Here is a 14,807-nt window from a genome sequence, read left to right on the forward strand (position 1 = left end):
TATACTATATGACAGAGTGTATTGTCTGGATAAATGATTGCTAAGATCAACCCGGCCAACATTTCTCAATTCAAGTAGTCAACAAGGTTGCGGCTAGCTGAAAATGATTTTCAGTGTGAAGTGATTTTCAATCATGACTGAGTTTGATAACAGTCTGTTGGGTTTTGTCATTACCCTTCGTATGAGAGAGTTGTACTGTATTCATCTTGGATGTTTTTCTGTCCTTATGGAAAGTGTTTACGACATTCATCTTTTTCATAATGGCTTTCGGTCATTTATGTGCTGAAGGTTGATAGACAGAGTTGTTCTGCTCCATCGTTTGTTAATAATTTCACGGCTTTACGAGAAAAAGCCATTTTCTCTCTGACCGTCTGGGATATTTTGAGCAGCCGGTAACATTTTAGACCAATCAGTGTCATGCCTCATTACAAGTCAGAATTTCAGCGAGGGTCCTGCGGAAGGACCGTGACATTTACCCGCTCTGAGCCAAACGGGGACATAAGCAACTAATAACCCCACCCTGCCAGCTTCTGCCATACAACAGTAGCATTTGGCTTCTCCGGTCCCCATCCGTTTATCACGGCTGCAAAAGCACGACAGGTGCAGCTATTTACCTCACCATGTTGTCAAGAAATTAATTTCTCCCAGGAGAGTGCGGGTGTAAAGTGACCTTGTGGTTTTGTGTGACATGAGCTGTTTATTTTACATGCTCAGGGTAACATACTTGAATAAAATTAGCAGTTTATTACACCCTGAATATTCTTCTTTTGTGTTTTTGTATTCTTGCTATTAGAAGCAGGTATATTTTGGATATATTAACAAGCTTATATTGACATTTATAATATAGAAGTAACAGATGAAATTGTGGTCTTTTTTCTCTTATTAGATTATTATCTTCACAAAAATTATTTAAAGAGACATTCAAGAAATTAAAAAAGGCTGAATGAAGTATAATGAATTATAAATAAAAATGAATGAGCTGAGATGGGAACTAATTTTAAAAAGGTCTGTTTTAATTATAGGTATGTTCAAACTTAATTATAAAGCCTAACTTAAAATGTACAGGAGACAAGAATAATATTGTTTTGTGTTGTGTGGTTATTAAAAGTCAGGTACAGTAACAATATAACCTCCAAATGAAACGTATATTTAAAGCTTAAAAGCCGCTGTCTGATGTTAATCTGATGTTATAGACTAGAGTATTGAAGGCTTAATTAAATGTTTTAATTTAGTGAAATAATGTTTGAGAATGAAAATGTGATATGTTTCACTATTCTGTATGGTATGCCTGTTGGTAGCATGTTGTTTCATGCATACTGCAGTTTTTTCACAGGCTTTCACAAGTATTCCTTAAATCGTAATTAAAACATCTGTATGGGAAGTGTTTTCTGTGACATGTTAATTCTGTCTCTGTTGTGTCCGCTGAGGAAAGAATCTGGTGTGATAACCTGACAACATTTCAGCACTTTGGCTTTGGTCAGACTGCAGATTCCCTCTTGATGTGTTTTCATCTGCTGCTATAGGAATAACTTATGAATTTGGACTTGAGATGACAACTGTACACCTGCTCAGTTTATATTTTAATTCTCTACATGTTACTTTCCTGTATTTTGACGGGTTGGCTTTGATGTTGTCCAGTGGATGTCATATGGTACAGTCATGGTATTTTGAAATAGCTCGCCACTAAATAAATGTAATATTCATAGTAATTGCGTAGCATTTTAAACAGACTGGTAAAATGTCTCAATTGTTTCTCCCACATACAGTAGAAATGAAATGGTATTGGTTCTACGTAAAATAAAAACAAGCCAACCATGATAAATTTAGTACTTTTTTATTAGAGATTTCTTCAATTCTGTACCAGCATTTCAGCCTTTTCAAACCAAGCGACAGGAAACGTGTCATTCGTTTTATTAATCTTTTATTCACTAACAGGCCTGGTTTATGTTGAACGGCTGAACAGCGTGTGATCCGATACACCACACAACCGACACTGCCAAAGATAAACAACTGCAGCCGCTTTTAAGATGCTGTTAAGAATCAGCCATTGAATTTACCCTGCGGCGTTATGAACCTGAACCTCTGTAGACCTGCATAGATGGCAACATCTGTTACTCAGCCTGTGCTTTGACTTTTCATCAGTTTAAAAGATGCTTGACTGGACCGATCCTGACATTCAAACGGCACAGACAGACCCATTTTGTTTGTTGTTTTAATCAAACCGCAATCTGCCATCCTTAAGAAGTCAGAGAACGGATACAACGTTGAATCAGAGAAAGGGTGGCAGAGGTAGGAAATTATGAAGAGACACATCCTCTTTCGGCGGCGAAATGATGCAGCCGGACGGCGGCAAGCCCCGGGAACAGGCAATCTCTCAGTGGGTGTCATTACCTGTCATTCAGGCTAACCGTGTCCAGTGGGTGCCCCCAGACAGGCCTGGCGTAATTGTATAGGAGAGCGAGCGGGCGAGAGAGAGAGAGAATGCAAGACTGCAGGAGAGTTAGGGAGAGAGATGGATCGATGAGTACCGGAGAAAGCAGACTGGCGTCGGATATAGAGCTGACAAACAACCTCTCAGATTTAGAGGCAGCTGGAACAAATGCTGCGGCTGGAACGCACTGGCATTGACAGAGTGACAGAATATTAGAGCTGTATGATGGTGCCGGTTGTGTTTCCATCATTACCCATGTAGAATATATCCTGGAACAAAGGAATCAATCTGTGATGGATGTAGCAGAACTGAACAGATGCTCTGATACAGACGAGTAGTTAGTTGAAGGACATTTGAACAGGATTGATTGTGTTTAACACTCCTAAATGTGAAATCATTAACAGGTTTGAACATTTTGGGGGATTTTTATTTCAGAGAGTAGCTTTAACTTTGATTGATGTCATTTTGATGATGTCAACAGTGTATTGAAAGACTTTTGTAGACTTAATTTCCTTGGAGTCAACTTACAATGTTAATCAAGGTTTCTTTTTACTACTTCATTTTTTCGTCATTTTTACATGCGTCTCTTACACATGCACTCTGACATCCAGTAAGTATCCTTTCTTTAGGTGTAAGGATAAGTTGGGATAGAAGAGAATGTTTGAAAGGATTAGTTTACCCAAAATTAAAATTCTTACACCGTGTCTACACCGGATGCGACGGGACACGACACACGGTTTGTTCTAATGCGTTTGTCGCACTGCACAGCATCCATTGTGGACAAAATGTTTAATTATAATGGGCTCTAATGCGTTTCTAATGTCTTTTGTCGTGTCGCGCTGCGCCGGTCGCGTCCGGTGTAGATGCAGTGTTATTCATCGTTTTCAGTGAAATTTAATACAACAAATAAACAAGCAAATCCAAAAATATAATATTATATAATATATAAATATAATATAAAAAAGTTGTAATATGACAACTAGTTGCTTTAGAAGACATTAACTGTTTTATGGTGGATATTTGTGCTTTTTGTTAGTGTTTAACTGAAAAAAAAAACATGAAAGAAATTATGATTTTTTTTATCTTTGGGTAACAATACATTTTACCTTTAAGACTTTTATTGGTTGTTCAGCCTGCATCATACCCCTTCATCATTTATTTCGTACTGAATAGGATATTGCTGCTGTTCTTCTGAAACCTTGTAGCTCCATATTTTGTGATTTTTTGTTTGCCATAAATCACTATTATTAGTCACCCTTTATGTTTGTCACTGGCAAACATCTAAAACGTATTAAAAAGTGCTTGTTAACATTGGAAAAAACATTAAATACTGTGTTGTCATTTCCTGAAAAACAAGGTTTACGGAAGGATAGCGACAATACGTAACATAGATGCAGATGGTAATATTTAAATGTACTTAACATTGTTAAACCTACTTTCTCTAAATGTTTCTGTAAATTCTGTCATTTCAAAAGAACAAGAATAATACTTTAATCCACGATATAACTAGCTTCAACATTTTTCATAAGGGCTGTTATTTTTGCTTGTTATTTTATTTAAAATATTGTTTTATGAAAATCTGCACTCTGACATCCAGCGTTGTGTGATGGGCTTTAAAACTGTATATTCAGCATCCATAATAAGCAAATCTTATGTTTCTACAGAGGTGTTGGTAACGGCAGGGACCAACCTTTCAACTGCGCGCTGTCTCAGCGCTCTGAACTCATTGATCTCCTGCGTTTAGACACAAATCTCAACCTGTGGTAAATTTCCGTCAATTATTCATGAGAATATTCACCTTAACAGCTAAGTCCAGCATGCACCGGCTCTCATGAAGCTTTAATATGACAGCATGTGAGCGGCTCTTTAATCGAGCGATAATGTCACAAAGCTCTGGTTCTTCTGAACACACCAGAGCAGGATTTGTTAGCCTGATGTCAATTTCAGTCGATGTGCTCATAAGGACTGAATGTGTCTGTAGCTCTATTGGTAGAGCGTTGCGTTAGGTTGTGAGTTTGATACCCAAGGAACACACAAACTGATCAAAATGTAAGGCGTCTGGTAGATGCGTTAATGTAAATGAGTTTGGTGTCTCGAGCTAACAGTAATCTTTCTTGCTGTCTCTGTTGGCTCATACTGTTTATAATTCAACAGGAAAATGGATTGCAAAGGGAATGTTGCGTATTTAAAAGCGGATGTGATGAAAACGTGGACTGTGGAATGTTAGTATTCACCTCTCCAGATGAATCCGCCCCAGCAGTCATGTAGAGATGACACACTGGAAATTGTGTGTCAGTCACTGGTGTGTTTCATCATCAGGGCTGTTTGTGCTGTGGGATTGAATTGATTCTGTGGAGGCTGAAGCTATGGCACATATGCTAAAATGCACAACAGCAGACTAATTCAATAAAACATTTCCGGCTGAGAGATTTCTTTCACAAAGCATATAGCACATGGAGTCTGAGGCTATCAGCGTTCTCGCCTGAATGCACCACATGTGAAGTTTAATGGTGTTAGTTATGGCAGTTTCCATGCAAAGAAAAATGCATTACAATTTGCAAATTATGAGTCACATTCACCTTGCTTATAATTTGATGTAATGGAAAAAAATGTTGCTAAGCCATTGTACCAATCACTCCCTTACGTTGGATGCTGACTAGATCTTGTTTTCTAAGTTGACTTTCCAAGATGACAGGAACAGGGCTTGACATTAAGCATTGTCATGTGGTTGTCCTTCGTAAGTTCACTTGTCCGAGTACAAACATTACTTGTCCGAAGATTAAAAATGATATTGCATTTGAAGTGTCAATATAATTGTTTCGGATCTTGATTGGTCAAGTTTGCTTAAAAGTGTTTTACCTAGTGTCCGCCGCGGCCACCTAAATTTGTTAATACTCTCCATGATTGCTATAGAACAAAGGCAAGCGGTAAAGGGCTGTACGTTAACTTTTTTTACACATAGCACTGGTGCTACAGAGGCCAAACAGTTGTAGCACAAGTATAAAACGTCTGTTGTCATCATTAAAAAAATAGTGCAGGAAAGTGCAGTTCATCACATGAATAGGCAGGTAACTGACAAATGACATTAATGTTACATGCAGATGGATAAATTAGGGCCATATAATTTTTTGTTTACCTAAATTTGTTTTATTTTTCCAAGTTCTGTGTATTTCATTTTTTTACTATACAATCGAGGTCTATTTGTCCACATAAATTACTGTAGTATACTATTATGTGATATTTACTATAGTAAACTGCACTAAAATTCATAGATACTACAGTGTTTTTGAACTTTGTTTACTACATACTACAGTTTATCAATTTACTACAAGGGTACTACAATTTCCTTTAGCAAATTCTACAGTATTTTTTTGTCTGAGTGGTCAAGTTAACAAGACTTTTATTTTGACGGGTCGTTGGGAAGACGCTTGAGTTTTAGTGTGCTTGATGATAGCTGTACTCAAACAGTAAGATGCTCGTAAAATAAACTCTCAGAGCAACCCTGGAGATGAAGTTAATGTCTTTTATATCCTCATACAATGCAGATGCAGACAAATCCTCGACCATCACTCGTGTAGTATGTTAATCTGTGCAACTCATTCACTCAGACACGCAGAAGAGCCAGATGACATATAACATGATTCCTCATCCGCATCTAACGTTATGGACTCAATGCAGTGCGCTGTGGATTACTGTCACACACAAACAAGCACAGCCACGAAAAAAACGCAATTCACACAAACACGCGGCTCTGTCTAATGCACATATTCTTCTTATTCTTAGCACAGATCGGTCTTTTTCATAGCACTGTTATTATTATTTTTTTCTTCAAGTCACTTGTCCGGTCGGGCAAGTAAAATTCTCTCTCACTTGCCCATACAAAACACTCACTTGTCCCGGACAAGCGTTAATGTCGAACCCTGCAGGAATTCCTCTAGAGCTGCATTATTGCTGTTGTTTATAACCTCATCTTACCGTGTCTTCCTTTGAACCCCTAGATTTATAATAAAACTGAAGTGATTTCTCAAGATAATTGCAGTTCTATTTTGAGTTTCTTTTTTCTCACTGATAGTCGAATAGTTGCTGCTTGTGGCATGTGTGATGAGCACGAGGAATGTTGGTTCTGAACACGACTCAAAAGTCTATTACATGAGACGTGATATTAGAGAGATGTATAATTTAACAAGTAACATGGCACGTCTTGTGGTTTCTGATGACAAATTATACCTTACAGATAGCAGTTTACCGTACAAGGCTGAAACAACATTTCCCACCACTGTAAATTCTGCCGTAAAGGTTAGAGAGGCCCAGTGAGGTGCTTAGCACAAGTGCCTGGAAGCCTGCCACAAGAGGCTGGTTAGGTGTGTGTGTGTGTGTGTGTGTGTGTGTGTGTGTGTGTGTGTGTGTGTGTGTGTGTGTGTGTGTGTGTGTGTGTGTGTGTGTGTGTGTGTGTGGTGTGTGTGTGTGTGTGTGTGTGTGTGTGTGTGTGTGTGTGTGTGTGTGTGTGTGTGTGTGTGTGTGTGTGTGTGTGTGTGTGTGTGTGTGTGCTTACGTAGCGCTAACTGCCCATCGGACCACCGAGGAAGTTACTGAAAGCGAGAAGTGCAAGACCTTGGCTGACTGTGTAGGTATCATTTATTTAAACTGTTGTTTTAATTACTTTTGTACATTTATAATTGCAATGTTAAAGTCATAGTTCAACCAAAAATGAAAACTCTGTCATCATTTACTCACCGTCTTGTCATTTCAAACCTGTATGGCTTTCTTCTGCAGAACACAAAAAAATATATTTTAAAGAAAGATGGTAACTGAACAGCACTGGCACCCTTTCACTTCTATTGTATGGATACAAAACCAATGCAAGTGAATGGGGTCCAGGTTACCAACATTCTTCAAAATATTTTCTTTTGTGTTCTACGGCAGAAGAAAAGCCATACAGGTTTGAAATGACAAGAGGGTGAGTAAATGATGACGGAATTTTCATTTTTGGGTGAACTTTCACTATGAGGAACATGGATCTCCAGGTAATATTGTTTATTTTTCTAAACAGTTATATTAAAGTTCACCCAAAAATGAAAATTCTGTCAACATTTACTTACCCTCTTGACATTTTAAACCTTTTTGGCTTTCTTTACTCCACAGAAGACAAAAGAATGTTGTGAAACTGAACAGGGACATTACCCATTCACTTCTATTGTATGGACACAACCAATGCAAGCGAATGGGTACCTTCGCTGTTCGGTTTCACAACATTCTTTGATATCATATTTTTTTTGTTCACTGGAAGAAAGTTATACAGGTTTGAAATGACAATAGGATGAAAAAAAGTGGATTGAATGACAAAATGCTGGGTAAGCTATGATTCCTGGGTGAGGTATTCCTTTAAGAAAGGGCAGAACCTCCGTAAGGGAGTATTCCCATCATGTCTTACCGCACACCTCTCAATTCTCCCAACCGAAAGCTGTTACAGGTCACCGCTGGCCGCCCTTCCACTGCAGGTTAGTGCTCAGATATGCAATAAACAGGTGAACCTGAAGATTTAATACGGTGGCTTGTATTCCCCTCAGGAACTATGGTGAGTGCACCTAGGAATCCGGTGAGCATGAGCCCACCGCAGTCTAAAGCAGCGCTGTAAAATGAGCAGTGGCCCGGCAGTAACGTGACCTTCATCGAGCAGAGCTGTGCTATAAAGGTGTCGAGGACCTACGGATAACCCCGGTCATTCAACCGTTGCATTAACAGCGTGCACGTTTTTACAGCGCAGCGGACTGTGTGATTAACACCCGCATAGTAAACGTGCCATTGTTTGTTATCTAGCCCGTCCATTGAGTCACACGAGGTAATCAGTTTCCCCCAGCCATGTAAGTTAATTGATCAGAACCAACTGAAAAATGTTGCTGTGAGCATTTTGTCATTGCAATATTTGACGGCATAAATGAAAGCTGACATGCAAGGCGGCAAGTTGTTTCTCATCTGGCTTCTGTTTACATGCAAAGACAGTTATGCACCAAATATTACCTTGCTAAAATTTATGACACTAAAAACTGTTGTGTTAAACAACGCAGTCTGTCCTTAACTGAACACAACTCTGTGTCTTTTACACAACCTTGTGTTGTCCCTTATTTATTTAACACAAAATGACTCATAATGTGTTGTTATTTCACACACGTGTAGCTTGTGACTTGACACGGGTTAAAGACGCCAGACTGACACATGTATGCAGAGAATAAAAATGAAAAAAAAAAATCCTGTTGAATGAATGCCCCCTAATGCGATGGGAAAGTGCTAAAATGTCATTCTTATGATAGAATGGTACAAAACACATCTTTGGGCTTTATTTATTTTCAAGTCATATTAAAGTGACACTTAACCCCAAAATTAAAATTCTGTCATCATTTATTCACCTTCAAGTTGTTCCAAATGTGTATACATGTCTTAGTTTTAATTAACACAGGGAAGATATTTAGAATAATGCTTATAACCAAACAGATATCAACACCCATTGACTCGCATAGTAGGAAAAATTACATTTTGAAGAATGTAGGACAGCAAACAGTCATGGGGCACTTTTGACGACCATTGTTTTATTCCTACTATGGTAGTCAATGGGTGTTGAGATCTGTTTGGTTATACTGTAAGCGTTATTCCAAATATCTTTCTCTGTGTTCATCAGAACAAAGAAATTTATACACATTTGGAAGAACTCGAATGTGAGTAAATGATGACAGAAGATTCCTTTTTGGGTGAAGTATCCCTTTAAGTATGCCGCAAACTTGTGCTAAATCTTTATTGCCTTAGATGTACAGGTGCAAAGATTGATTGGCTTTAAGAACAATTAAATGCTTGGCATGCTGAGATCTTCTGATTGTAATCTTTCATCACTTTCCAGGTAGCTCTTTTCTCAGCATGGGCATGGCTTAGATTAATTCTGTATGCTCGGTTGCTGGAGGTTCAGGTCTAACTGGTCATCTTTTATGTTGCCTGATGTTGATGAAAAAGTCATTTTAGATGCAAGAATTAATTGCACAAATAGCATTTACTCAACGTGATCTCGTGGGAAATCTGCAGGTTGAGTTTTATGTCTTGTAAATCTGTTTCTGCTTTCCAAATTTCTAAACTGCCCTCCAGTGGAGTAAAGTGTAACTTTCCCATCAGCCCTGCTGTGCCTTTGTTGTCACATGCATTTGGTTTTCTGGCTGGGTAGCAAAGAAAGACGCAAATTGAAAGAAGGCAGTTCTGGTCTCAGTAGTGTTAAATGTATTTTAAGTTTAAGAAGTTATTCCTACAGAACGTTTTATTAGAAACATGCTTATGATTTGCACTTGTGAAAGCAAATGTGCGCTCAGTAGTCGCTCCATCTTTGGCCACTGGGTGAGCTGAGAAATGTGAAAATATTCCCTTTTTAAAAACACTACACAGACAGGAAATGTACAGTGTGTAGATTGGGGAACAGGATTGACTAAGGCCCATCAAGCGGGAATCAAATTCCCTGAGTTGTAGTTGAGCCATATGTCGGCTCTGACCAGAGGTCAATTTTCAGTGACATAGAATTTGACCTGCTGTTGCAGATTTCCCATAAGATACATCTGACATTGATTACATGGGCATGTAAGGCCTTGAGGATCTTGCTTTTCATATCGCTGATGTACAGTACAGATTTCCTTAGATAAAAATGTTCAGGCTCTGGCTCACTATTGTTCAAACCAGTGAAAGGAACATGATCAATGTCATAATTTCACTATTTACATCATCATGTGATCATCATGTTATATAGTCACGACCTCACTAAAGAGATCGACGATTGCAGCCTACTTGACATGGAGAACATCCTTCATGTGTTTCCTCACAATTCTGCTGCTTTATGTAGATGCTGGACATATGAAAGGCTTGATCTAACTGCACTTCTTTGTACTATTTGAATTCATTTTATTTCATTCAGATCTGCTTTCAGAACATTGCGATGGCCATACCCCTTAGCATGTCATTCTAGGACACTGATTTATCTCTGTCAGACTTTGCTAACTTTGCGATTGGCAGAAACTCTGGGACTTTAAAAGTTTTGTGGCTTTTAATGAAAATTTTTGTTATGAATACATGACTCAAAATATATCTATTTGTGTATTGCTGTGTTTTGAACAGAATTTTTAACATGTGTAGAGAAGCCTTAACTATTGTGTAAAGACGCAATGCTGATGCTTAGCTTAGCAGAAGCAGAGCTGAAAGCGACACGATCGACATCAGCTCAATTGACCTGGCATTAACGTTAACATCTTTTGCTACTCTGACCACAGAGTCATAGAGTAAATTCAATTACACATTGGACTGATGCCAGACATACAGCAAAGATCACACATCCAAGGGATCATGAGCTTCAAGGCTTGGGACTGGAAGTTTTGCAATTTTGGCACCTGGCTAATGGAAGTTGCTGTTATAAAATGAATTAATATTAATGTGAATTGTGACTTTAATAATGATATCTGTTGTAATATGAGTTAAGTAAAATATAGTATTGGCACTGATAAAAGGTTTACTTCAGTCTTATTGCTCGGAGTGTGTAATGCAAAAAGATTGGGAAACATTTTTAAATAATTCTTTGAACTACATAGAAATGTGGAATAAAGAAAAATTGTTGTTCTGTTCATATTTCTAGGTGTCATCTGGTCTATAACGCAAATTAGCTGCAAAATTGGACAAAACTCCCATCCCCACGTGAGCCTCTACACACCAGCGTTGTTTGATTGTGGAACTAAATGACCTCATATATCACATATATTAAAAAAGCATAAATCATCAGAGCTGGTCATGGCAGAGCAGATGCCAAGTACTGAATTCACATTAGACTGAACCGGGTTTTTCCTCTGTCACTACTAAACACAGCAGAAATGAAACGGAAATGGAATCTAGCCTCTCTTTGGAAAAAATCGAAATGGTACATTTCCATGTTCCATTTTCTGCTGTCATTAAGCTAGAGGAGGAATGAGTGTTTCATGACTTATTTCTCAAAGTCTGTAGCGCAGAGTGCAGCACTTTTTGGAGTCGAGGACTATTAACACCAATTTCAAATCTTCAGTATGAAATAACATTTACAATATGATTTTAAAAAGAAATGCCACGCATGCATTTCAAACTTGAGTTTGAAATATCACACTCTGATGATCCATTTGTGCAGTTGTAGGTCAACTGGTAGATGGCTGGAGCAAATACAAGGAAATGCAGTGATAAAAATGAACCTTAAATGCACAAAGACAAGGTTCTGTGCGTCTACAAAAGCATTATTGTAATTTATTGTATTCTTTATATTTAAAGGGTAGAATCTGTGATTGTTTAAATGCCAAACCATTTATTAAGATGAAATATTTATTCACTTTTTAAAAACTTCTGTTCGGTTAAGATGCATCAGTGCACTCGTGAATGTAATTTTTTCATGTTGTTTATTTTATTCTGAGAGCCCTTGATATTCCATTTGTGCATAATGTTCAGTAAGAAGTGTTAGCCCAGCTGGAGAGACATTATGAATGATTATCAGATGTTATTATAAAACATAATGCATTGCTGGATTTGAGAAATCAAACGCCTCCGGTGGATCTTGAATGAAAGTGTTTAGGGTGGGAGAGTCTGGAGGGGGATCGAAAACAGACACAATGCCGGGAAGCATTTCCATCCTCTTGCAGAGCAAACACTAGGAATCATTTCAACAGTTTTTGTTTTTGTGCTGCCACTGTCTGGTGAGGTGTATTAAAAATACGGCACATATTTCTTCACTGTCAAACCCGCCTCAAAACATGTCCGTTACCTGTCGGCCGAGTTGTTCTGGATAAAGGACAAGAATTTTAAGAAAGCTTGGCAGCAGAAAATATCTTCCACCTGCATCTTACCTGAACGCGTGTCAGCCCCAGTTCATTGTCTTGTAAGAAAAGAGGGCCGAAACAACACAGATACGTTATTTACACCCTGTCAAGATGAATTGGCCGTTCACAGGTGGCTGAGAACAGGGACTGAGTTTTAAGAAGCATCTCCTTAAAATTCACTTCATCTACTGTATTTTCTATGTGTAGCTTCTCAGTCGACTAGGAGTGATAGACCTGCTTTTTAAAACTTAATATACTTTTGTTCTTAATATTGCATACAAATATGTTTACTCTTACACTTGCAATCATGTTCAAAAAGTTTCCCAATTAATTTTTACAAGGATTTCTATACACTACTACAGTATGATTTCTGCCTTGAGTGTATTGTGTATCTATGTGTATTGTGGAAATAAGTGACCCTACACATATTTTATTCCACACTCATGCCTGAAGAGGCGTCGTGCTGTTATTTATTTATGAATCGCATTCGGTGGCTGTTTGTTTGGTGTGTCTGCATGTTTCATTTATTTGCTTTGCATGACCGTTCAGTAATGCACAAGTGGAAGTGCTGTGGCTGTGTCTGCCCGCGTATCGGTTTTGGCATTGGTTCTACCCATAATGCACTGCAAATTCTAATGCAGAGCAACAGGATCGCACAAGGTTAGTTCAGTTGCCTTGGAGGTGGTAACGGGAACCTTGACAGCGTGAGTCTAATTAAGACCTACCTGATGGGTCTGTGGCTTACCGGGGGGGTGAATGGTCATATTCCTCTTTTAATCACTCGACCATCTGCACAAATCAATGCAAACATCAACTCCAAAACCCCAAGCCCGACCCACAAATCAATGTGAATGCTTGGAGTGCAGAAAAGCTGAAACAATAATGCTCATATAATGCTCAGGTTTTAGACCTGAGGTTCTCAACTTTGGCTCTTAAGGTCCACTTTTCTTTTTGAGTTTAGCACCAACCCTAATCAGATTTCATCTGAAAGTAGACACACATAGACTTCATTGGCAGATAAACGGTGTATCAACGGCCACCATATTGCCGATGTGAATGTTATTGTGGGGTTTTTTTTGTCCAGAACAACCGCAGGTCCCATTCATTTACATGTTTGTAAGGCAGTCTTGCCCTTACCAATATGGCGGCACCATTGACACTTATTAGCTTTGGATTGTTAGCTTGTTAGGGTTGGATCTAAATTGCAGGAAAGAGGACGTTGAGAGAGAGTTGGGAACTTTTGCTTTATCCAATGAATGGTTAACTTGGTGTTCATTTAGCTTTAAGGTTACACAATCTAAAACCAGCCTTTTTACCAATACCGAGTGAATTGGAAAAAAGTGTGAGGCATAAATATTTTCTTAATGGCCATTAAACTGTATTTTGTGTAATGAATGCAGTATATTTTTAAATAAACATGTACTTACGCTTATTTAGCTTTTTCCTTATATATATCTTTTATTAACTGAGCAGGTCATTGTGTCACTTGCTGTTGCAGTTCCTAATAAACTTACAGGCGAAATGTATTTACAGCTCAAGGACAATTTTAAAGACGTTTGGTGAGTGTTAATTCTGGATGCTGTGCATAGAGCGGGCGTGCTAAGATTGAGGATATGCGAATAAAAAGAGAATTAGCCGGTAATAAGGTGTTTTTTTGTTTGTGCCAGTTTTGTTGTTATAGATGTTCATTCTCAGCCTCTCTCACTCTCTAAGCGAAATCACAAAATAAATGCAAGTTTATTTATACTTTTTGCGCAGTATGCGTATGTAGTACTGTTACCGGAAGGGTTTATAGATAATTAGGTAGTTGATGCATAAAACAGACTTTTTTTTAAATCTGCATCACAATTTTACATATAATATATATAAGAGTTTCAGTCCCTGTTGCTTTTTCACCTTTTAAAATCACTTTGTGCTCATTAGTTTATTCTAAATGGTGGTTTTGTGTGAATTTTTAAAAATACAAATGTTTCATTTTTTATTAACATTACATTATGAAACATACATGAATAATAATACCTTGCATAATAATACTATTAATAACAATAATAATCTTAGTCAGTTTGGAGGTCATGTCGTACAGTATCTCATCTCCCTTAGGGCACCGGCTTCGTCCACAGATTTTAGGGTTCCTATATCTCTATAATCTCAATATAACCCCTGTCATGGTTCTGCTTCTTTTAGTCTTGGATTTCCTGGTCCTGAGGCAGAGCCATGACAAAGTCTTTGGTTATGTGTGGAGAGAAACATATTATTGTCCTTTTGCCAATAATATGCGTTCTCTCCAGTGTCTTGTCATTGGCCTCGCCCCTCTCGTTTCCCGTATTACTTCCCGGCCGTGTTCCATTACCCTCACATGCCCTGTGTCATTATCCCTCGTTTGTCTTTCCTATATATACCCTCTTGTTTCTTTGTCCTGTGCTCGTGGATTGTACTGAGTATGTGCTGTGTTTGAGTGTACTCCTGTGCTTACCTGGTTGTATTGTCCCCGTGTTTACCCGTGTTCTTGTTACCTTGCTACCTTGCCC

The 14,807-nt window shown here is 38.3% G+C and overlaps 1 protein-coding gene across 1 annotated transcript in view; it reads left to right on the top strand.

The window, feature by feature from the left end:
* The window catches only part of grik4 (glutamate receptor, ionotropic, kainate 4), a 312,072-nt gene that overhangs the window by 173,142 nt on the left and 124,123 nt on the right, over window positions 1–14,807 (top strand). The gene's annotated exons all lie outside the window — the stretch shown is intronic.

This window comes from Triplophysa rosa, linkage group LG14 (assembly GCF_024868665.1).
Source record: "Triplophysa rosa linkage group LG14, Trosa_1v2, whole genome shotgun sequence".
NCBI lineage: Eukaryota > Metazoa > Chordata > Actinopteri > Cypriniformes > Nemacheilidae > Triplophysa > Triplophysa rosa.